This window comes from Hyla sarda, chromosome 10 (genome assembly GCF_029499605.1).
Source record: "Hyla sarda isolate aHylSar1 chromosome 10, aHylSar1.hap1, whole genome shotgun sequence".
Taxonomy (NCBI): Eukaryota; Metazoa; Chordata; class Amphibia; order Anura; family Hylidae; genus Hyla; species Hyla sarda.
Window position 1 is genome coordinate 139,857,023 of NC_079198.1, and position 26,734 is coordinate 139,883,756.

General features: G+C 42.9%; 1 protein-coding gene and 1 long non-coding RNA gene across 3 annotated transcripts in view; one reads left to right on the forward strand and one right to left on the reverse strand.

Annotated features, from left to right (window-relative positions):
• LOC130294645 (uncharacterized) overlaps positions 1-26,734 on the reverse strand; it is an 83,226-nt gene that overhangs the window by 14,928 nt on the left and 41,564 nt on the right. The gene's annotated exons all lie outside the window — the stretch shown is intronic.
• Positions 1-26,734, forward strand: part of PLEKHG5 (pleckstrin homology and RhoGEF domain containing G5) — a 351,187-nt gene that overhangs the window by 14,917 nt on the left and 309,536 nt on the right. The window lies entirely within an intron of this gene.

The window sequence follows — 26,734 nt, forward strand, 5'->3', positions numbered from 1 at the left end:
ATATATCAGGCGGTATATATCAGGCGGCATTTATCAGGTGGTATATATCAGGTCGTATATATCAGGCGGTATATAGCAGGCGGTATATAGCAGGCTGTATATAGCAGGCTGTATATATCAGGCGGTATATATCAGGCGATATATATCAGGCGGTATATATCAGGTGGTATATATCAGGTATTACATATCAGGCTGTATATATCAGGTGGTATATATCAGACTTTATATATCAGGCGGTATATATCAGGCGGTATATATCAGGCGGCATATATCAAGCAGTATATATCAGGCGGTATATATCAGGCAGTATATATCAGGTGGTATATAGCAGGTGGTATATAGCAGGCGGTATATATCAGGCGGTATATATCAGGCGGCATATATCAGGCGGCATATAGCAGGCGGTATATATCAGGCGGCATATATCAGGTGGTATATATCAGGTGGTATATATCAGGTGGTATATATCAGCTGGTATATATCAGGCGGTATATATCAGGCGGTATATAGCAGGCGGTATATAGCAAGCGGTATATAGCAGGCGGTATATAGCAGGCGGTATATATCAGGCGGTATATATCAGGCGGTATATATTAGGCAGTATAAATCAGGTGGTATATATCAGGCGGTATATATCTGGCGGTATATATCAGGCTGTATATATCAGGCGATATATATCAGGCGGTATATATCAGGTGGTATATATCAGGTATTACATATCAGGCTGTATATATCAGGTGGTATATATCAGGCGGTATATATCCGGGGGTATATATCAGGCGGTATATATCAGGCGGTATATATCAGGCGGTATATATCAGGTGGTATATATAAAGCGCTATATATCAGGCGGTATATATCAGGCGGCATATATCAGGCGGCATATATCAGGTGGTATATATCAGGTGGTATATATCAGGCGGTATATAGCAGGCGGTATATAGCAGGCTGTATATAGCAGGCTGTATATATCAGGCGGTATATAGCAGGCGGTATATATCAGGCGGTATATATCAGGCGGTATATATCAGGCGGTATATAGCAGGCGGTATATATCAAGCGGTATATATCAGGCGGTATATATCAGGCGGCATATATCAGGTGGTATATATCAGGTGGTATATATCAGGTGGTATATATCAGGTGGTATATATCAGCCGGTATATATCAGCCGGTATATATCAGGCGGTATATAGCAGGCGGTATATAGCAGGCGGTATATATCAGGCGGTATATAGCAGGCGGTATATATCAGGCGGTATATATCAGGTAGTATAAATCAGGTGGTATATATCAGCCGGTATATATCAGGCGGTATATATCAGGCGGTATATAGCAGGCGGTATATAGCAGGCGGTATATATCAGGTGGTATATATCAGGCGGTATATATCAGGCGGTATATGTCAGGCAGTATAAATCAGGTGGTATATATCAGGCGGTATATATCTGGCGGTATATATCAGGCTGTATATATCAGGCGATATATATCAGGCGGTATATATCAGGTGGTATATATCAGGTATCACATATCAGGCTGTATATATCAGGTGGTATATATCAGGCTTTATTTATCAGGCGGTATATATCAGGGGGTATATATCAGGCGGTATATATCAGGCGGTATATATCAGGTGGTATATATCAGCCGGTATATATCAGGCGGTATATATCAGGCGGTATATAGCAGGCGGTATGTAGCAGGCGGTATATATCAGGCGGTATATATCAGGCAGTATAAATCAGGTTGTATATATCAGGCGGTATATATCAGGCGGTATATATCTTGCGGTATATATCAGGTGGTATATATCAGGTATTACATATCAGGCTGTATATATCAGGTGGTATATATCAGGCTTTATATATCAGGCGGTATATATCCAGGGGTATATATCAGGCGGTATATATCAGGCGGTATATATCAGGCGGTATATATCAAGCGCTATATATCAGGCGGCATATATCAGGTGGTATATATCAGATGGTATATATCAGGTGGTATATATCAGCCGGTATATATCAGGCGGTATATAGCAGGCGGTATATAGCAGGCTGTATATAGCAGGCTGTATATATCAGGCGGTATATAGCAGGCGGTATATATCAGGCGGTATAAATCAGGCGGTATATAGCAGGCGGTATATATCAGGCGGTATATATCAGGCGGTATATAGCAGGCGGTATATAGCAGGCGGTATATATCAGGCAGTATAAATCAGGTGGTATATATCAGGCGGTATATATCTGGCGGTATATATCAGGCTGTATATATCAGGCGATATAAATCAGGCGGTATATATCAGGTGGTATATATCAGGCTTTATATATCAGGCGGTATATATCAGGGGGTATATATCAGGCGGTATATATCAGGCGGTATATATCAGGTGGCATATAGCAGGTGGTATATATCAGGCGGCATATATCAGGTGGTATATATCAGGCGGTATATAGCAGGTGGTATATATCAGGTGGTATATATCAGGCGGTATATATCAGGTGGTATATATCAGGAGGTATATATCGGGCAGAATGCCGCGCCATAATTGGCTGACCATCTAGATTTCAGGGATGTCACATCTGAAGTTACCAGAAGTGACAAGGACTTGCCCTAATCCACTTGCCTCTTATTGTGAAGCTTAGAGGATTTGCGCCGCTTATCTCACCGGAGATCATACGCTTTGTTGTTTTCTGAATAGTAAAATCAGTAAAACCTCAGAGGGCAAATGTCTGTCTGCAACATGGACGACGATGGCGACAAGGTAAGAGATGGATTCCCAGTCTATATTATTCTTCTATGTCCAAGAAAATGTATAATATCATTATTATGGTACTGACTAGAAATGTACTAGGGTGATCTGATCATGTGTGGTCCAAGTAGAAGAAGACAGGGTTCTTGTTGTGGTTCTTGTCACCATACATCCCAGAGAAGACAAGGTTCCCTCATAGTCATTGGTCTTGTCACCATACATCCCAGAGAAGACAAGGTTCCCTCATAGTCATGGTTCTCGTCACCATACATCCTGGAAAAGATAAGGTTCCCTCCTAGTGATGGTTCTTGTCACCATACATCCCAGAGAAGACAAGGTTCCCTCCTAGTGATGGTTCTTGTCACCATACATCCCAGAGAAGACAAGGTTCCCTCCTAGTGATGGTTCTTGTCACCATACATCCCAGAGAAGACAAGGTTCCCTCCTAGTGATGGTTCTTGTCACCATACATCCCAGAGAAGACAAGGTTCCCTCCTAGTGATGGTTCTTGTCACCATACATCCCAGAGAAGACAAGGTTCCCTCCTAGTGATGGTTCTTGTCACCATACATCCCAGAGAAGACAAGGTTCCCTCTTAGTGATGGATCTTGTCACCATACATCCTGGAGAAGATAAGGTTCCCTCCTCGTCATGTTTCTAGTCACCATACATCCCAGAGAGGACAAGGTTCCCTCATAGTCATTGGTCTTGTCACCATACATCCCAGAGAAGACAAGGTTCCCTCATAGTCATGGTTATTGTCACCATACATCCCAGAGAAGACAAGGTTCCCTCCTAGTGATGGTTCTTGTCACCATACATCCCAGAGAAGACAAGTTTCCCTCCTCATCAAGGTTCTAGTCACCATACATCCCAGAGAAGACAAGGTTCCCTCCTAGTCATTGGTCTTGTCACCATACATCCCAGAGAAGACAAGGTTCCCTCCTAGTGATTGTTCTTGTCACCATACATCCCAGAGAAGACAGGGTTCCCGCCAAGTGATGGTTCTTATCACCATACATCCCGGAGAAGACAGGGTTCCCTCCTAGTCATGCTTCTTTTCACCATACATCCCATGTAAGACAAGGTCCCTCCTAGACATGGTTCTAGTCACCATACATCCCAGAGAAGACAAGGTTTCCTCCTAGTGATGGTTCTTGTCACCATACATCCCATAGAAGACAAGGTTCCCTCCTAGTGATGGTTCTTGTCACCATACATCCCAGAGAAGACAAGGTTCCCTCCTCATCATGGTTCTAGTCACCATACATCCCGGAGAAGACAAGGTTCCCTCCTAGTCATTGGTCTTGTCACCATACATCCCAGAGAAGACAAGGTTCCCTCCTAGTGATGGTTCTTGTCACCATACATCCCAGAGAAGACAAGGTTCCCTCATAGTCATTGGTCTTGTCACCATACATCTCAGAGAAGACAAGGTTCCCTCCTCATCATGGTCCTAGTCACCATACATCCCGGAGAAGACAAGGTTCCCTCCTAGTCATTGGTCTTGTCAATATACATCTTGGAGAAGACAAGGTTCCCTCCTTTTCATTGGTCTTGTCACCATACATCCCAGAGAAGACAAGGTTCCCTCCTAGTGATTGTTCTTGTCACCATACATCCCAGAGAAGACAGGGTTCCCACCAAGTGATGGTTCTTATCACCATACATCCCAGAGAAGACAAGGTCCCTCCTAGACATGGTTCTAGTCACCATACATCCCGGAGAAGACAAGGTTCCCTCCGAGTGATGATTCTTGTCACCATACATCCCGGAGAAGACAAGGTTCCCTTCTAGTGATGGTTCTTGTCACCATACATCCCAGAGAAGAAAGGGTTCCCTCCCAGTCATGGTTCTTGTCATCATACATCCCAGAGAAGACAAGGTTCCCTCCTAGCCAGAGAAGACAAGGTTCCCTCCTAGTCATGGTTCCTGTCACCATACATCCCATGCAAGACAAGGTTCCCTCCTAGTCATGGTTCTTGTCACCATACATCCCAGAGAAGACAAGGTTCCCTCATAGTCATGGTTATTGTCACCATACATCCCGGAGAAGACAAGGTTCCCTCCTAGTGATGGTTCTTGTCACTATACATCCTGGAGAAGACAAGGTTCCCTCCTAGTGATGGTTCTTGTCACCATACATCCCAGAGAAGACAAGGTTCCCTCATAGTCATTGGTCTTGTCACCATACATCCCAGAGAAGACAATGTTCCTTCCTAGTCATGGTTCTTGTCACCATACATCCCAGAGAAGACAAGGTTCCCTCATAGTCATGGTTATTGTCACCAAACATCCCATAGAAGACAAGGTTCCCTCCTAGTGATGGTTCTTGTCACCATACATCCTGGAGAAGACACGGTTCCCTCCTAGTCATGGTTCTTGTCACCATACATCCCACAGAAGACAAGGTTCCCTCATAGTCATGGTTATTGTCACCATACATCCCGGAGAAGACAAGGTTCCCTCCTAGTGATGGTTCTTGTCACCATACATCTTGGAGAAGACAATGTTCCCTCCTAGTGATGGTTCTTGTCACCATACATCCCAGAGAAGACAAGGTTCCCTCCGAGTGATGATTCTTGTCACCATACATCCCGGAGAAGACAAGGTTCCCTCCTAGTCATGGTTCCTGTCACCATACATCCCATGCAAGACAAGGTTCCCTCCTAGTCATGGTTCTTGTTGTCACCATACATCCCAGAGAAGACAAGGTTCCCTCATAGTCATGGTTATTGTCACCATACATCCCGGAGAAGACAAGGTTCCCTCCTAGTGATGGTTCTTGTCACTATACATCCTGGAGAAGACAAGGTTCCCTCCTAGTGATGGTTCTTGTCACCATACATCCCAGAGAAGACAAGGTTCCCTCATAGTCATTGGTCTTGTCACCATACATCCCAGAGAAGACAATGTTCCTTCCTAGTCATGGTTCTTGTCACCATACATCCCAGAGAAGACAAGGTTCCCTCATAGTCATGGTTATTGTCACCAAACATCCCATAGAAGACAAGGTTCCCTCCTAGTGATGGTTCTTGTCACCATACATCCTGGAGAAGACACGGTTCCCTCCTAGTCATGGTTCTTGTCACCATACATCCCACAGAAGACAAGGTTCCCTCATAGTCATGGTTATTGTCACCATACATCCCGGAGAAGACAAGGTTCCCTCCTAGTGATGGTTCTTGTCACCATACATCTTGGAGAAGACAAGGTTCCCTCCTAGTGATGGTTCTTGTCACCATACATCCCAGAGAAGACAAGGTTCCCTCCGAGTGATGATTCTTGTCACCATACATCCCGGAGAAGACAAGGTTCCCTCCTAGTGATGGTTCTTGTCACCATACATCCCAGAGAAGAAAGGGTTCCCTCCCAGTCATGGTTCTTGTCATCATACATCCCAGAGAAGACAAGGTTCCCTCCTAGCCAGAGAAGACAAGGTTCCCTTCTAGTCATGGTTCCTGTCACCATACATCCCATGCAAGACAAGGTTCCCTCCTAGTCATGGTTCTTGTCACCATACATCCCAGAGAAGACAAGGTTCCCTCATAGTCATGGTTATTGTCACCATGCATCACGGAGAAGACAAGGTTCCCTCCTAGTGATGGTTCTTGTCACTATACATCCTGGAGAAGACAAGGTTCCCTCCTAGTGATGGTTCTTGTCACCATACATCCCAGAGAAGACAAGGTTCCCTCATAGTCATTGGTCTTGTCACCATACATCCCAGAGAAGACAATGTTCCTTCCTAGTCATGGTTCTTGTCACCATACATCCCAGAGAAGACAAGGTTCCCTCATAGTCATGGTTATTGTCACCAAACATCCCATAGAAGACAAGGTTCCCTCCTAGTGATGGTTCTTGTCACCATACATCCTGGAGAAGACACGGTTCCCTCCTAGTCATGGTTCTTGTCACCATACATCCCACAGAAGACAAGGTTCCCTCATAGTCATGGTTATTGTCACCATACATCCCGGAGAAGGCAAGGTTCCCTCCTAGTGATGGTTCTTGTCACCATACATCTTGGAGAAGACAAGGTTCCCTCCTAGTGATGGTTCTTGTCACCATACATCCCAGAGAAGACAAGGTTCCCTCCTAGTGATGGTTCTTGTCACCATACATCCCACAGAAGACAAGGTTCCCTCCTAGTGATGGTTCTTGTCACCATACATCCCATAGAAGACAAGGTTCCCTCCTATTGATATTTCTTGTCACTATACATCCCAGAGAAGATAAGGTTCCCTCCTATTGATATTTCTTGTCACTATACATCCCATAGAAGACAAGGTTCCCTCTTAGTTAATGTTGTTGTCACCATACATCCCGGAGAGCCGAGCACTATGTATCTATAATTGTGGTTGTTTAGTGAATTTCCTCCTTTACTACATCCTCAGTAGAGACAGCAAATTATATGTACAGCTTATTTGTTGTGTAGAAGGAAAATTTGGTTGACATTGGTTGAAAGTCCATTTCGGTTACCATGACTTAAGCAAGCGAAACGCGTCAGATTTTAATATGCCTAGACATTCTATGGAAGATCCAGTATGTAGAAACAATTGGCAGCAATCACCAGTCAGTGGAAAATCTTATTTATTAAAGTGCAAAAACTCACATAATGTGCGGCCGGACTAGGACACCAACAGAATCATCAGAATGGGTGACAGCTGTTGCACGTGCGCAACAGCTGTCACCCATTCTGATGATTCTTTTGGCTTCCTAGTCTGGCCACACATAGGGGTTTATTTACTAAGAGTGTTGTGTAGTTTTCTTTGTAGGTTTTGATTTCCGACAGGTATTTTTCCAAGGTATTTACTTAGGTTTCCCTACATTTTGCACTTTTCCCTATGTTTTGCATTTTTTTACAACTGTTCTGATCTGTTGGGTTTTTCCTCAGCTCAAATCCACCACATTTTCTGTGGAAACCTTAGTAAATATGTTGGGATTTTTCAAAACTATTGGGGACACGTCCCTTTTGTTGAACACACCCACTTTCTCCAGTGACCACACCCCCTTTTCGGGTTTTTCTTGTAAAATTGAGGGTTTTGGTGTTTTTTGGGTTGCAAAAAAAGAGTCTAGATCAGGTTAGTAAATAAACCAAATTATGTGAGTTTTTGCACTTTGTTAAAGATTTTCCACTGACCGGTGAGTGCTGCCAATTGTTTCTATGTACTGGATTTTACTTATGAATATGCTCCGTTGGTCCAGATATGGCTGAAAAGTTGCACCTTGGGTAACAAATACAAAGACAACAGCTTGAGCACCTTATTGGATTCTGCCATCTGAATGCCGTGACCTAATGTTTTTGGTTATTTGATCTTTATGTATTTAATAGTTATGTAGGCAGCAATATGGCCTTTTTGGTGTAACCTCATGTTTTCCTTAAAAACATAGAACCGCTATAGACCATAATCTAATTTATGAAAGACAAATAAATGGTTTGACCCAAAGGAAATGATCACGACAGGGAAGGATATCCGGCACTCAATTGGAATTGAAAAAATATATAAAATCCTATGTATAGCAAAAAGAGTCACAGTGGTCGGCACAAAGACCGTAACTCACGAGCAGTATATACATCACGATAGCAGTGGATATAAAACAGTTCCCATAACGTCTGCAGGTTAACACACTGTAAAACCATCTATGCTGGACGAACGGAGCATCAGCTGCCGTATGCTCCAGAGGAAGTTGTGTAGTTCTTTCCGGTCTGAGCACAGTGATCTCTGCTGCCACCTCTGTCCATGTCAGGAACTGTCCAGAGTAGGAGAGGTTTGCTATGGGGATTTGCTTGTACTCTGGACAGTTCCTGATACGGACAGAGGACTGTGCTCAGAATGGAAAGAACTACATGACTTCCTGTGGAGCATACAGCAGCTAATAAGTACTGGAAGGATTAAGATTTTTATGTAGAAGTGATTTACAAATCTGAAGAACTTCCTGGCACCTAAATGGGAACCATCTATGATCTTGTCCATACTTGATGGTGACTGCACATTGAAATGACCAAAACTTTACATTTTTACAATATCTGCATTTGGTGGTCTCCAAACTGTGGCCCTCCAGCATTTTGCAAAACTACAACTCCCAGCATGCCCGGACAGCCGTTGGCTGTCCGGGCATGCTGGGAGTTGTAGTTTTGCAACCATGCTGGGTACTGTAAAATTGTTACAATCCCTCTAACCCCCTCCTAAATCTCAAATGCGAGGGTTAAACATAAGTTATTTCCTTGCTGCATAAAAGCGCTCAATAGATATTTTATAGGTTACCGTTCCTTTAAGGAAGCGGAGAGCGGCCCATAGTATAGTTAGGAACCTAATACAAACATCCCCTCCGTCTGTCCTTACACCACCCACCGAACCCATCATCTCCACTGAAGATAATATAAACCCGCTATATAAACAGCTCGGTCGTTTTACAGGCACAAAATGAAGCGGAGAAGATATATTAATAATATTATACGCAGTATTTATATTACGAGATGTACACGAGGCCGGAGCGGATTAGATACAGGAGATACATCATTAGTCCTGGGGACATTATCTGAAGACAAAACCACAGGTTTACTTTCCTAAATAGTATAAGTATGAAAAATAAAGACGTAATAAGGCGCCATATACTGCTCTGCTTAAACATCCTGGAGATTGTTTCTTGTGCATTGATGTAAATGTTACTAATTATAGATACAATCTGCATGGAGAGTTGGAGTATAATACAGGATATAACTCAGGATCAGTACAGGATAAGTAATGTAATGTATGTACACAGTGACCTCACCAGCAGAATAGTGAGTACAGTTCTGGAGTATAATACAGGATATAACTCAGGATCAGTACAGGATAAGTAATGTAATGTATGTACACAGTGACCTCACCAGCAGAATAGTGAGTACAGCTCTGGGGTATAATACAGGATATAACTCAGGATCAGTACAGTGATAAGTAATGTAATGTATGTACACAGTGACCTCACCAGCAGAATAGTGAGTACAGCTCTGGAGTATAATACAGGATATAACTCAGGATCAGTACAGGATAAGTAATGTAATGTATGTACACAGTGATCTCACCAGCAGAATAGTGAGTACAGCTCTGGAGTATAATACAGGATATAACTCAGGATCAGTACAGGATAAGTAATGTAATGTATGTACACAGTGACCTCACCAGCAGAATAGTGAGTACAGCTCTGGGGTATAATAAAGGATATAACTCAGGATCAGTACAGGATAAGTAATGTAATGTATGTACACCGTGACCTCACCAGCAGAATAGTAAGTACAGCTCTGGAGTATAATACAGGATATAACTCTGGATCAGTACAGGATAAGTAATGTAATGTATGTACACAGTGACCCCACCAGCAGAATAGTGAGTACAGCTCAGGAGTAAAATACAGGATATAACTCAGGATCAGTACAGGATAAGTAATGTAATGTATGTACACAGTGTCCCCACCAGCAGAATAGTGAGTACAGCTCAGGAGTATAATACAGGATATAACTCAGGATCAGTACAGGATAAGTAATGCAATGTATGTACACAGTGTCCCCACCAGCAGAATAGTGAGTACAGCTCAGGAGTATAATACAGAATATAACTCAGGATCAGTACAGGATAAGTAATGCAATGTATGTACACAGTGTCCTCACCAGCAGAATAGTGAGTGCAGCTCTGGAGTATAATACAGGATATAACTCAGGATCAGTACAGGATAAGTAATGTATGTACACAGTGACATCACCAGCAGAATAGTGAGTATAGCTCTGGAGTATAATACAGGATATAACTCAGGATCAGTACAGGATAAGTAATGTAATGTATGTACACAGTGACATCACCAGCAGAATAGTGAATACAGCTCTGGAGTATAATACAGGATATAACTCAGGATCAGTACAGGACAAGTAATGTAATGTATGTGCACAGTGACATCACCAGCAGAATAGTGAGTGCAGCTCTGGAGTAGAATACAGGATATAACTCAGGATCAGTACAGGATAAGTAATGTAATGTATGTACACATTGACCTTACCAGCAGAATAGTGAGTACAGCTCTGGAGTAGAATACAGGATATAACTCAGGATCAGTACAGGATAAGTAATGTAATGTATGTACACAGTGACCTCACCAGCAGAATAGTGAGTGCAGCTCTGGAGTAGAATACAGGATATAACTCAGGATCAGTACAGGATAAGTAATGTAATGTATGTACACAGTGACCTCACCAGCAGAATAGTGAGTGCAGCTCTGGAGTAGAATACAGGATATAACTCAGGATCAGTACAGGATAAGTAATGTATGTACACAGTGACATCACCAGCAGAATAGTGAGTACAGCTCTGGTGTAGAATACAGGATATAACTCAGGATCAGTACAGGATAAGTAATGTAATGTATGTACACAGTGACCTCACCAGCAGAATAGTGAGTGCAGCTCTGGAGTAGAATACAGGATATAACTCAGGATCAGTACAGGATAAGTAATGTAATGTATGTACACAGTGACCTCACCAGCAGAATAGTGAGTGCAGCTCTGGAGTAGAATACAGGATATAACTCAGGATCAGTACAGGATAAGTAATGTAATGTATGTACACATTGACCTTACCAGCAGAATAGTGAGTACAGCTCTGGTGTAGAATACAGGATGTGCATATGTTGCAACAATACGATTTCTTGTTTTGTTATATAAAAAAAATAAAAGAAAAAATGTATATATATATATATTAGTAGTTTGTAAATGTGGGGTTGTTATCATAGTGGTTGGTTTGGTAAGAATCAGGTTGGGCCAGATAACGCATTGATGGAAACTTATGGACTCATTTTTATATACTGTAATGGTGTATGTTGTTGTGTTATTGTCATGTTGTAATTTAGTATTAGTGTAATAGTTTATATTTTTAGGCTGAAATTTAAGAAGTATTTAATTACATAGGAGAAATTAAATGGTCACTGTCACTGATAGCCTGCGTGGTTCCTTACTTACGTAACAATCACTTCATTTACCAAAAATGACTCCTTACCCCAGAAAAAAAAAAACAGCTCCAAAGTCTTGGCCACTAGAGGTCTTACTTCCCTGCAATCTGTGGTCCACAGCCTGTTGTTAGGGGAATTTTGTCTCTATCTGCAGTGATACTAAAACATTATGTGGGGAAGAAGGTCCTGAACTGAGTGCATCCAACCTCAGCCCGGTCATATGTGCCAAAGGATCCACACTGTGCCTGAAAAGGTAAATCAAGGCTTCCTTTTTATCTGTGATCACCAAAAAGGTCTGGACAGCTGTCTTAACTTTTATCACTGTGCCAATCTCCTTGAAGTCACTGCATTAAAGCAGAGACCCTCCCTATATCAACTCGCTAAGCTATTAAATGTTCCCTGACCCCTTCTAGTCTCCAAGAATCAGGAGGATTTAACAGAAAACATAAATAAAACATTAACTTAACTTTATTTTAAGATCTCTGCTTGCTTGCAGTGAATAGGAATATTCTTTTTTACAACCATAGACTTATCATGAGTCTCGTACTTCTCCCTGCTGCTGGATTTGTTACAATGTATCAGTAAAGATTACAACGTGGAGGATAGGGGGATAAGATGTCTGATCGCGGGGGTCCCGCCGCTGGGGACCCCTGCGATCTCGGCTGCGGCACCCCAGACATCCGGTGCACGTAGGGAACTTTTCTACGTGCCCGATGACTGGCGATGCAGGACGAAGGCTCGTGACATCACGATCACGCCCCACTTGTGATGTCACGGCCACGCCTCTCAATGCAAGTCTATGGGAGGGGGCGTGACGGCCGTCACGCCCCCTCCCATAGACTTGCATTGAGAGGCGTGGCCGTGACGTCACAAGCCTCCGCTGCTGCACCTGATGCTCTAAACGAACGCTGGGTGCAGCAGGCAGATCGCGAGGGTCCCCAGCAGCGGGACCCCCACGATCAGACACCTTATCCCCTATCCTTTGGATAGGGGATAAGATGTCTAGGGGCGGAGTACTCCTTTAACTCACTAAGGATTACAGAGACTGGATACAAGTGCAACAAAGTATCAGCAGTGAAAATGGTTACGTCTGTACAGGTTTACAGCTTCTGAATGGAAATAAGAAGGTTCTCATTGACCAACAGCAAGCAGAGATCTTGAAAAGAGAAACTGAAACAAAGTATATTAGAAAACTGCAGAACATTTCAGAGGCCCCCTTTAAAGGGGGTATTCCAGGAAAAAACTTTTTTTTAATATAAATCAACTGGCTCCAGAAAGTTAAACAGATTTGTAAATTACTTCTATTAAAAAATCAGAATCTTTTCAATAATTATCAGCTGCTGAAGTTGAGTTGTTCTTTTTCGTCTGACAACAGTGCTCTCTGCTGACACCTCTGCTTGTCTCGGGAACTGCACAGAGTAGGAGAGGTTTGCTATGGGGATTTGCTTCTAAACTGGGCGGTTCCCGATACAGGTGTCATCAGAGAGCACTTAGACAGAAAAGAACAACTCAACTTCAGAAGCTCATAAGTACTGAAAGGATGAAGATTTTTTTAATAGAACTAATTTACAAATCTGTTTAACTTTCTGGAGCCAGTTGATATATATATATAAAAGTTTTTTCCTGGATAACCCCTTTAAGGGTACGTTCCCACACAGCGTATTTTGCTGCGTATTTGCTGCGTATTTGCTGCGTATTTGGTGCTGCCTATTTTCCTACCCATTGACTTCAACAGACAAAATAAAATACGCAGCAGCAAATACGCAGCAAATACGCCGTGTGGGAATGTACCCTAAGTGTCTTTATTGTTATATAACTGTATTTTTCTTGCTTCGGTGCCGGTTACATTCCGCCTTTCATCAGTTCTGCGGTGACTTAATACTCGTAGCGATCAATGTTTTATCAGACGACCATCTGTGGCGACAATGTGTTCACTCCTCCACGACATCTGCTTCGGGCTGCGCCAGGATCGCAATTATTGATGCAGCGAATCCAAGGATGACAATATTTCTAAAAGGGCACAAAATGGTCCGAAAGTGGTTCCAGGGTTTACAGGGAATAAAATTAGGCTCAAAGTTGAAGCATAATAAGTTTGGGCTCCTGCGCCCTCCTAACTAGCAGTCATAAATTATTGCACAACATCCAAATTAGAATGAAAAAGAGAAACAATTTTATGGAAGATAAAAGATACAAAACATTTAAAATCTATTAAAATCAGAAAACTGAGAGGAGGCAAATAGTCTCCTGCCCGTCACACAAGAATAAGCTCAACGGCTCAGATGTGTAACCAGAGGTGATCGCAACAAAACGCCACTAAAAACCATAGTAAATATTATTACAAATAATTTATACAAAATATATACAGAGATCCCTCAACTTACAATGGCCTCAACATACGATTGTTTTAACATACATTGTTTTTTTCTGGACCATTTCAAGTTGAAACCAGATTCATCATACAATGTACAGACAGTCCAGATCTGTGAAACGTGTCACAACTTGAGGAACCGATCAATCAGAATGGGCATTTTACTGGTCAATCACCAGTATTACTGAAGTGTATGCACTGACTGGTGTCTGGTAGCGCCCCCTACAGTACAGGGAGGTATTACTTGTTCTGTACTCTTTACCTGTATTACTGAAGTGTATGCACTCACTGGTAGCGCCCCCTACAGTACAGGGAGGTATTACATGTTCTGTACTCTTTACCTGTATTACTGAAGTGTATGCACTGACTGGTGTCTGGTAGCACCCCCTACAGTACAGGGAGGTATTACATGTTTTGTACTATATATCTGTATTACTGAAGTGCATGCACTGACTGGTGTCTGGTAACGCCCCCTACAGTACAGGGAGGTATTACATGTTCTGTACTCCTTACCTGTATTACTGAAGTGTATGCACTGACTGATGTCTGGTAGCGCCTCCTACAGTACAGGGAGGTATTACATGTTCTGTACTCTTTACCTGTATTACTGAAGTGTATGCACTGACTGGTGTCTGGTAGCGCCCCCTACAGTACAGGGAGGTATTACATGTTCTCTACTCTTTACCTGTATTACTGGAGTGTATGCACTGACCGGTGTCTGGTAGCGCCTCCTACAGTACAGGGAGGTATTACATGTTGTGTACTCTTTACCTGTATTACTGAAGTGTATGCACTGACTGGTGTCTGGTAGCGCCCCCTACAGTACAGGGAGGTATTACATGTTCTGTACTCTTTACCTGTATTACTGGAGTGTATGCACTGACTGGTGACTGGTAGCACCCCCTATAGTACAGGGAGGAACTACAAGTTCTGTACTACTCCTTACCTGTATTACTGAAGTGTATGCACTGACTGGTGTCTGGTAGCGCCTCCTACAATACAGGGAGGCATTACAAGTTCTGTACTCTTTACCTGTATTTACTGAAGTGTATGCACTGACTGGTGTCTGGTAGCACCCCCTACAGTACAGGGAGGTATTACATGTTCTGTACTATATACCTGTATTACTGAAGTGTATGCACTGACTGGTGTCTGGTAGCGCCCCCTACAGTACAGGGAGGTATTACATGTTCTGACTCTTTACCTGTATTACTGAAGTGTATGCACTGACTGGTGTCTGGTAGCGCCCCCTACAGTACAGGGAGGTATTACATGTTCTGTACTCTTCACCTGTATTACTGAAATGTATGCACCTACTGGTGTCTGGTAGCGCCCCCTATAGTACAGGGAGGAATTACAAGTTCTGTACTACTCCTTACCTGTGCCAGGGTTAGCTGCTCCTTTTGACACCAAGTAAGGGCGGCTCCATTTGGGACACTGCGTGCACTGTATAGGACCCTGAAGAAGCTCCTGTCCTCTACGTAAACCATTGTTTCCCAACCAGTGTGACTCCAGCTGTTGAAAAACTACAACTCCCAGCATGCCCGGAGAGCCAACGGCTGTCCGGGCATGCTGGGAGTTGTAGTTTTTCAACAGCTGGAGGCCCCCTGATTGAGAAACACTGACATAGACAGTAATTTACAGCTCCCACCAGCTTTTTCTTACTTTTTTATATAAGGATTTGCTTTATCTATATTAGTTTTCTACTTATTTTTCTTTAATTCTCACCTTTTCCTATTTTTGGATGACATTTTGGTGGCTTCAGAACCAAATACCAGGTTTCAATAGAGTTATGGTCTCAACATACAATGGTTTCAACATACAATGGTCGTCAGGGTACGGAATCAAGTAGAGGGTGAGGGGCAGGGGTACCAGGTGATGGTGGTCACATGATGTTTGCTGCCTCCATAGTGACATCACATGACATTAATGTTATATGAGCGGAGCGTACACATCCCGGCCTCAGCTGTGAATGGTGGGGGAGAAGCGTTTGTGTAATTGAAGCTCAGTCACTTTATCCTCTGGTAAACTGAACCCACAGAACAGGTCACAGGAATCTACAAGATGACAACAATATGTGTAAACTGAGAGGGCGCAATCCAAAGGGTTAATAATAGTCATAAATCACATCCAAAATCCCTTCATCAGCAGGAATACTACAAGTCCCAGCAGCTATTGCAGCTGGGCTCTCACTTTGGTCCAGCTCCTTCTCTGAGAACAGCCCCCAACCTCCTGCTCTGTGAGCAAAGACATTCAGTGTGTGATTGGCTGAGGCTGCAACATCAAAAAAAGTCCCCAGAGGATCTTAGGGCCAAGTAATGAAAATACACCTCCTTGGGGAATTACCCCCTCAGGGATAAGCCTGACTAAAGACCACCCCCAAAATAATGTTAAAACCTAGCCTTTATTACTATAATTAAAATAAAAAAAATGAAAATTGTGCTCAGTGGCCACTGGATGACAGTGTTGTGTTACAATTACAACTACTGTGTACTTATTCCGTTCCACTAATCAGATTTCACAGTGTTGTGCTAAAGCTTTCCTCCCTCCTCCCCTGCAGCTGTGATCTCAGTTTCGTCCAGCTCCCTCTCTGAGAGCAGCCCCCACCCTCCTGCTCTTTCAGCAAAGACATTCAGTGTGTGATTGGCTGAGGCTGTACACACCTCCCAGCTCTCAGCAGTAAAGGAAGCATGACTCATCAGTGCAGGGCAGAAATCATGTGATCTGTGTGTCTCAGGAGAGTGGGAGCTGCTTTCAGAGAGGTAGTTGGATAGAGACAGAGTGGATGACTGGATAACTGAAAGGGGAAACTGCTCTGTATAGCCAATAAATTATATTTAGACAATTTAATTAAATTGGTGAGAGGGAAAGGATGGGCTATGGGATTATTTCCCCAGAGTACCCCTTTAATTCAGGATTTCAGTGTCAGGAGGCATAGGCAATTATCACAAGCAGGGAGGTTAATATGCAGAAATTAACCAGGTCTGAGGGGGTTAACACTTGTCCCTAATGTATCCCACCCCATGGCAGTCGCCATTGTCACCAGATAATCTATATTATTGACTTCATCTGGTTTTAATGTTCTGGCTCATATAGGTCCTCTGTTCTGGTGTTATTACCAGGAATAAACTATAGGGGGCAGATGGTCAAGGAGCCTGGGGGCCCCATAAATGGTCTCTTTCCTATCTGAGGAGACCGGTACTATCATCTAAGCATTAGATCTGGGGCCCCATTAAAGATTTTGCATTGGACCCAGGAGCCACAGGTGACACCTCTGGTTATTACCTTTAAGTATTTGGGTAATTTGTATATATAGGACAGTGGTCTCCAACCTGCGGACCTCCAGATGTTGCAAAACTACAACTCCCAGCATGCCCGGACAGCCGTTGGCTGTCCGGGCATGCTGGGAGTTGTAGTTTTGCAACATCTGGAGGTCCGCAGGTTGGAGACCACTGATATAGGAGATGTCATTCACTCAATATATGGAACATATCCACCTGGACTACATTGCTAAGACTTTAGTGAACACTAGATGGCAGTATTGTAATGGTAAAGATACATGCAGCCAATATATCACTATACATTAAGAAATCCTAATCCATGTATAGAAGTCAGGCTGCATTCACACCACGATGGACCTGAACCGAACCCCATTTATTTCAATGAGCTGCATGGAGCGATCTAGTGACTACAGTCGGAGCATTTGTGCATTGTATCCACTTTCTGTTGCCAGACTTAAAACACAGCAGACCCCAGTTTTAGGTGATAGTATTATAGTAGTTATATTCTTGTATATAGGAGCAGTATTATAGTAGTTATATTCTTGTATATAGGAGCAGTATTATAGTAGTTATATTCTTGTATATAGGAGCAGTATTATAGTAGTTATATTCTTGTATATAGGAGCAGTATTATAGTAGTTATATTCTTGTATATAGGAGGCAATTTTTATTAGTAAAAAAAAAACAGAAATATTACAGTACATTCGACCACAAAAACTAAATGAAAACAATAATCACGTATTATATATCATACACTTGCATTAAAGAGAAAATAAATAAATAACAACACAAAAACATCATGAAGGTGAATATTATTCTATATGTACGTTCCTCCATAATGAACGATTTTTTCCATCCTTCCTGACCTCCAAACATTTGATCCACCTCAGCTCTGACATGATCAGGTCCACTGCTCTCCTATCATGGAAGGGTTCACTGTACATGGACACGCGGGTTCTGGTGTGCCAGTGATAGTATTTTATGACGGTGATGATCAGATATAACGTCTCCCGGTCAATGTCCCTCACACTAGATGTTACACCATATATAATTTCAGGGTATTTTAGGGTCTGTAGTCTCAGGATCTTAAGCTTCCTGGATATCGCCTGCCATATGTGTCGCCCTCCCCAACACTCCAATATAAAATGTGTCATGGTCTCCTCCTCCTGACACCCCAAGGGACACTTGCGATCTGACAGACTCAGATATCTTAAATTCCCCCTGACAAATAGTTTGCCGTGTAAGGACAGCCAGGCGATGTCATGAAATTTTTTCGGGAGCCTAACACTATTCAGGAGTCTCAGACTGTCCTGTAAGATGGCGGATGTACAGTCCTTCAGAGCTGGCTGTAAATAGAAGAACGTCCTACACACCATGACATACAGGTCCTTACGGGTCTTACACTCTATATAGGACTTCTCAATGCGCCATCTCTTCAGACATCTGAGCCCGTATTCCAGGTACGGGGGGAGGTAGTCACGCGTCCATCTCCCCCTCTTGAGACTGCCGCCTCGCACCCAAGACTCTGCAAAAGGCAATATCCAGTCCCTGATACTATTCGCCCACAGGGAGCTGTTGTTTGAGTCCATGCAACCAAAATTAACTTTTAGAAACATGGAGTCAAAGAACACCCTTGGATTCAGCATATCCAACCCACCCTCTCTCCTCTGTAGGTAGGTGATCCCTCTTTTTATTGGGTTCAACCTGTTCCCCCAAAACATCTGGAAGAACAGGCTAAAGAGCCGAGCGGAGAAACATTCTGGCAAAGGAAAAACGACAGAGACATACAAGAAGACGGGGACCAGGTAAGTCTTCAACATTGTAACCCTTTCTCTATAGGTCAGCCTCCAGTTCTTCCATCGCTGAACCTTTGCATTTCCGGCTTCCAACTTCTCTTCCCAATTTAGTTTGGCATTATCGTCCCTCCCAAATTTGACCCCTAGGATTTTAATATAGGAGGAGGCTCTCACAAATTGGGGCAGATCAAAGTCTGGATCAGAATCAGATATCCAGAGAGCTTGACTCTTCTCAAAGTTGACCAGAGACCCTGAGGCCTCCGAGTAACTTCTGATGGCCATAGACAACATCTCCACCTCACGAGGCTCAGATATCACTACAGTCACATCATCCGCATAGGCAACAACACTCAGGGGCAGGGAGTGGGGGACCGGCACCCCCTGAAAACCACACTCCTGCAGTGACCTCAGAAACGGATCTAAGGCAAATACATACAGCAGCGGACTCAGTGGGCAACCTTGTCTCACCCCCGCCTCAACCCTGAAGGTGTCACCCTGCCAACCATTGATCAGAGGAAAGCTCTCGGCCTCACAATACAAAGTCTTCAGCCAATCGATGAATTGTCCCGGAATACCGTACTTTGACAAAGTGGCCCATAGATACTCGTGATCTACTCTGTCAAAGGCTTTAGCCTGGTCAAGACTGACAACATATCTCCCACACCTCAGGGCTTTACATCTCTCAAACATCTCCCTTATGGAGATCACTGCCCCAGAGATGTTCCGCCCTTTTACTGTGCCATACTGACAGCCTGCCAACAGTGCCGGGGACAGACAAACTAACCTAGAAAACAGGATTTTTGCCAGAATCTTCCTGTCGACATTCAAGAGGGCAATTGGCCTCCAGTTCTTGATGTCACTCGGCTCTTTACCTTTAGACAGCAGAATCAGCGAGGACACTCTCATGGATGGAGGCATCAGGTGACTTTCTAGACAATTTGTGTAAACATCCACGAGGATTGGGGCCAAGAGGTCTCTGAATGTCTTATAGAATTCTGCTGTTATCCCATCCGGACCTGGTGCCTTCTTCAGATGTAACTTATCAATGGCCTCTTTGACCTCTGCCACCGTCAATTCTGCTGTCAAAGGAGAAAAGTCCAAATCATTAGTATCAGGGAGCGGAGTTGTCTCCAAGAATTGGGTCATCTTGTCTCTATCCAAAACCTTCCTCTGAAACAAGTCAGCATAGTACGATCTCACCACCCCCAGGATACCCTCCCGAGATTCCTGCAAAACACCCTGGGAGTCAGTGAGACCGGTGACAGATTTATTTGCCACCCGCTCCCGGCAATTCTCAAAGGGATCAGGAGACCCTAAGGACCCATAATCCCTTTCAAGAACCAGGGAGGTATACCTGCTGTACTGATACTGCCTTATCTCAGATTTCAGCTGGTCTATCCTTTGTTGGTCCCCACCCGCCGAATATAGTGACTCCAATTCTTTGCGCAGCTTGAGATACTGGCCATACTTACTCCTCCCCTTTTTAAAGGACAGTCTCTTTAAGAGGGTTCTGATCTCATCCTTGACATCCTCCCACCAGGCGGCCATATCATCATAGAAGTCCACCCGCTCTAGCTGACTCTGCATGAAGGAATGAACACATGTCTGAACATAGTCATCCTCCAACATACTAGAGTTGAGCTTCCATAGCCCCCTACCAATATCTGGGCGCTTAGTGGCTCCTAAACAGAAAACCAAGGCCATATGATCTGAATATGGGACAACTTTCTCACACATCTCACTAACCATTTCTGCAGGACTCACAAACGCCATGTCAATCCTACTGCTCCTGTCAGAACATGTGTATGTAAATTTTGGCTTTCTACCGCCCCGTGTAAAGACATCACTTAACCCGGACTGCAAGATCATGTTATTAAGGACTTTTGAGTCCCTGGCCACCGCTCTACCTGAGGACCTGTCACCTGAAGTCCTAGTGACATTGAAATCCCCGGCCATTATAACAGGGACAGCTGTAAACAGATATGGCTTGACATCATTAAACAACTGGACCCTTTCTGTCACTGTCTGCGGGCCATAGATATTTATGAGCCGGAGCCTTCTACCATGTATAGTGACCTCAAGGATCAGACACCTTCCCATGATGACCTCTGTCATCCTATGTATTGTCACATCCCTGGTGGTAAACAATATGGCCACCCCGGCATAAGGCTCCACAGCCAGTGACCAGAAAGAGGGACCAGACGTCCATTCCCTCTCAGCCTCACGTAGGTGCCCCAGTGTAGTCAGGCGTGTCTCCTGTAAGAAGATGACATCTCTGTCCAGATATCTAAGATGGTCATAAACTATGTGCCGTGTCCTCTTCACTTTAATACTGTTCACATTACTTGAAGCAAGTTTTAAAGTAAACCCAGCCATGATAAGATAGTACAAGAAGAGCAGAGACCTGACGCCCATCATCACAAGTCAGAATCTGAGTCCCGCTGTCCACCACCTGTCTCCATGTCTGACTCTGCATTAGCTTTTACAGTCTGGGGTTTTCTTTTTATTGGGGGTTGGTCCCTTGTGTCATCATCACATTCGTCCTCTATTCTTTTTAACTCTGTGTCTAAATCACCGTCAAACTCTGACAGAACCTCGTATCTGTTGGACACGACCATTACTCCTGCCCCATTGTTGACCTTTTTCTGACTGGTGGTATACTCTCTCTCTGGCCTGCGGGATGAGGTGTCTTTTTTCCTTCTTTTAATTTTCTGGGCCTTACTTTCCTCAGATGCAGATGGGGATACAGAAGAGGATACCCCCGGTTGCTGCTGGTCCTGTGGGACAACCTCCATTCCACCTTGTGTGTTTTCTAACTGCTGAGGTGTTGGTGCGGTGTTACCCAAGTCTGGCTGGACCTCCTGTCTTGTTAATATAGACCCAGATATCAAAATCTCCTCCTCTACAGCCTCTGCCCCCGCCACAAGGTCCTCATCAGGAAGCTCCCGGCAGATGTTGTGCCAGGCATTGGGACAGTCCCGGTGAGGGTGACCGATCTCACCACAGAGATTGCACCTGATGTTCTGGCAGTCAGCACTTAGGTGACCAGTTTCCCCACATAGATTACATTTTACCACTGTACATGTATTTGCCAGATGGCCAGGTTTACCACATTTAAAGCACTTTCTGGGCTGACCAGGGTAGAAACAAACGCCCTTTTCCCTCCCAATGAAGAAGGAGTTGGGCAGATGTTGTGTGATGTTCCCATGTTGGCGCAGCTTCACCAGGACCTTCCACCCTCCAGTCCAGATACCATCATCATCTCTGTTCTTGGTGAGATCAGACACCAGGTCACAATGTCTGCGGAGCCACACCACAATGTCCTGGGGAGGAACAGCTTCATTCCAGAAGATGATGTTTATGATGACGGTATCTGGCTTGGATATGGGAATAAAACTGAATTTACTCCATCCATCCTTGTCTCTGAATCTGGGGAAGTTGGACCAGAACCTATCCAGATTAGACATGAGCTTAAAGCTGACATCATAGCCCTGTCTATCTGGAAGGTTTATTACTGCCAAGATGTCCGCTGGCACAAACCCCATCTGGTGGCACAGGAGCTCCCTCACCACAAACCTCCTATCCGGAAGGTCCTCCTTGGCACCTCTGTGCCGGAATCGCACAACATTCCTCCTTTTAAATGCCTGGCCAGTGTAATTGGCGCTGGAGGTGAAGGATGGAGCACCACGGCTCCAGGCATTTCTAGGAGGAACCTGGCGGGTACCTGCGTCCTGTCTTACAGGGTTGGGGTCTACTCTAGGGGGCCCTGCCACATTTGCTGTGCTTGTGGGTAAAGGGGGGAAATCCTGCACAGTATTTTGTACAATAACACCTGTCCCATCCACCTCTATATCATCATCAGACACAACACCCCACACAGATTGTGCACCCCCTCCAGCCACCGACCCCTCAGGAACATCACAGTCCGCACCCCCAGTCCGTGCCCCAACATTATCACAATCCACACCCCCAGTCCGTGCCCCAACATTAGTGCTCTGCTCCATCACCCCATCACCTTCATACACTGGTAAAAGTCCAATGTCCTGCTGATGTACTGGGACTTCTGGGACTTGTGGTGCCTCTGTTGGTCTCTGCTCCTGCTCAGGCCCAGCTGCAGGTTCCTGTGGCTGTTGTTCCTCGCCATACTTGCATATGTCCCCATCCTGGAAAGAGAACCGTGCCGGCTGTATGAGGGGTCTTGTCCCTTGCTGGGGCTCCTCCGGGGTGATGTCCGGTTCTATATCAGGTTTGGAGTCTGCTTCAAAGTTCAGCCTGTAGTTGGAGAATCGTTCCTGGTTCTTATACGTCTCTGCCAGTGGCCCCATCTTTACCAGTATACAGTCCATCTCCTTTACAATATCTGCGAGCTCAATGCTGAGTGTGTACAGTCTCTTATCATGTAGAGTCTTATACTGGGGATTTGCAGCCTTTAGCATATACACTGAGTCAATCTGCATGTGCAGCATACCCTTCAGGTGCTTGAGCTCCTCCATCCTCCTCACCAGAGCAGGGATCTCCTCCGCCAGCTGTAGCTCTGGTGCCCGGGCGGTCTCTTTGCCCTGCTGGTGGGGTTTGGGCAGTCTCTGAGGCTCCTTGAATGTATCAGACCCATGAGCAGCTGTATCAAGGTCTCTGGCCTGGGATCTGGTGCGGCCTGAGCGGGTCATGCTGGAGACCACATCTTGTTTCTGAAGGTTCTCTTGCAGTGTTTGTCTCTCCAGTGATGTCCTCCTGTGTCTCTGTGCTGGAGAGTGGAGCTGCACACCTGCTGCATATGATCCACTCTGCCCCAGCTCCTGTGCACCATCATGGCCTGGAATAGCAGACTCTGGGTCTCTTACAGAGGTTTCTTTCTTGGAGTCTCTTGGTTGTTCACCAAGCTGAGAGCCTTGGCCGGCCGACTGTATAATATCACACTCACATACACTTGCTGCTTCTTTCTTTACTTTACTCACATCCATGTCTTTACTTTCTTTCTTTGCACTTGCAGTGCTTCCATGCTGAGGACTTCTTTGTGGAAAATCCACTTTAGGATTTACCTCCATATCAGAAAGAGCATTGGAGTTTTCATCCAGTGTAGGCCGAGAAGCCTGGGCCTTGCTTGGGGAGCTTCCCCGCCCAGGGTGGCCCCGCCCTGGGCTTGCTCCAGACATGAGGAGAACCACAGACACACAACCTCACAGCTAGGAGGCAGTATTATAGTAGTTATATTCTTGTATATAGGAGGCAGTATTATAGTAGTTATATTCTTGTATATAGGAGGCAGTATTATAGTAGTTATATTCTTGTATATAGAGGCAGTATTATAGTAGTTATATTCTTGTATATAGGAGCAGTATTATAGTAGTTATATTCTTGTATATATATGGGCAGTATTATAGTAGTTATATTCTTGTATATAGAGGCAGTATTATAGTAGTTATATTCTTGTATATAGGAGCAGTATTATAGTAGTTATATTCTTGTATATAGGAGCAGTATTATAGTAGTTATATTCTTGTATATATATGGGCAGTATTATAGTAGTTATATTCTTGTATATAGGAGGCAGTATTATAGTAGTTATATTCTTGTATATAGGGGCAGTATTATAGTAGTTATATTCTTGTATATAGGAGCAGTATTATAGTAGTTATATTCATGTATATAGGAGGCAGTATTATAGTAGTTATATTCTTGTATATAGGAGCAGTATTATAGTAGTTATATTCTTGTATATAGGAGGCAGTATTATAGTAGTTATATTCTTGTATATAGGAGCAGTATTATAGTAGTTATATTCTTGTATATAGTAGCAGTATTATAGTAGTTATATTCTTGTATATAGGAGCACTATTATAGTAGTTATATTCTTGTATATAGGGGGCAGTATTATAGTAGTTATATTCTTGTATATAGGGGGCAGTATTATAGTAGTTATATTCTTGTATATAGGAGCAGTATTATAGTAGTTATATTTTTGTATATAGGGGCAGTATTATAGTAGTTATATTCTTGTCTATAGGAGGCAGTATTATAGTAGTTATATTCTTGTATATAGGAGCAGTATTATAGTAGTTATATTCTTGTATATAGGAGGCAGTATTATAGTAGTTATATTCTTGTATATAGGAGGCAGTATTATAGTAGTTATATTCTTGTATATAGGAGGCAGTATTATAGTAGTTATATTCTTGTATATAGGAGCAGTATTATAGTAGTTATATTCTTGTATATAGGAGCCGTATTATAGTAGTTATATTCTTGTCTATAGGAGGCAGTATTATAGTAGTTATATTCTTGTATATAGGAGCAGTATTATACTAGTTATATTCTTGTATATAGGAGGCAGTATTATAGTAGTTATTTTCTTGTATATAGGAGGCAGTATTATAGTAGTTATATTCTTGTATATAGGAGGCAGTATTATAGTAGTTATATTCTTGTAAATAGGAGCAGTATTATAGTAGTTATATTCTTGTATATAGGAGCCGTATTATAGTAGTTATATTCTTGTATATAGGAGGCAGTATTATAGTAGTTATATTCTTGTATATAGGAGCCGTATTATAGTAGTTATATTCTTGTATATAGGAGGCAGTATTATAGTAGTTATATTCTTGTATATAGGAGCAGTATTATAGTAGTTATATTCTTGTATATAGGAGGCAGTATTATAGTAGATATATTCTTGTATATAGGAGCAGTATTATAGTGGTTATATTCTTGTATATAGGGGCAGTGTTATAGTAGTTATATTCTTGTATATAGGAGCAGTATTATAGTAGTTATATTCTTGTATATAGGAGCAGTATTATAGTAGTTATATTCTTGTATATAGGAGCGGTATTATAGTAGTTATATTCTTGTATATAGGAGCAGTATTATAGTAGCTATATTCTTGTATATAGGAGCAGTATTATAGTAGTTACATTCTTGTATTTAGGAGCAGTATTATAGTAGGTATATTCTTGCATATAGGGGCAGTATTATAGTAGTTATATTCTTGTATATAGGGGCAGTATTATAGTAGTTATATTCTTGTATATAGGAGCAGTATTATAGTAGTTATATTCTTGTATATAGGAGCGGTATTATAGTAGTTATATTCTTGTATATAGGAGCAGTATTATAGTAGCTATATTCTTGTATATAGGAGCAGTATTATAGTAGTTACATTCTTGTATATAGGAGCAGTATTATAGTAGGTATATTCTTGCATATAGGGGCAGTATTATAGTAGGTATATTCTTGTATATAGGAGCAGTATTATAGTAGTTATATTCTTGTATATAGGAGCAGTATTATAGTAGTTATATTCTTGTATATAGGGGCAGTATTATAGTAGTTATATTCTTGTATATAGGGGCAGTATTATAGTAGTTATATTCTTGTATATAGGAGCAGTATTATAGTAATTTTATTCTTGTATATAGGAGCAGTATTATAGTAGTTATATTCTTGTATATAGGGGCAGTATTATAGTAGTTATATTCTTGTATATAGGAGCAGTATTATAGTAGTTATATTCTTGTATATAGGAGCAGTATTATAGTAGTTATATTCTTTTATATAGGGG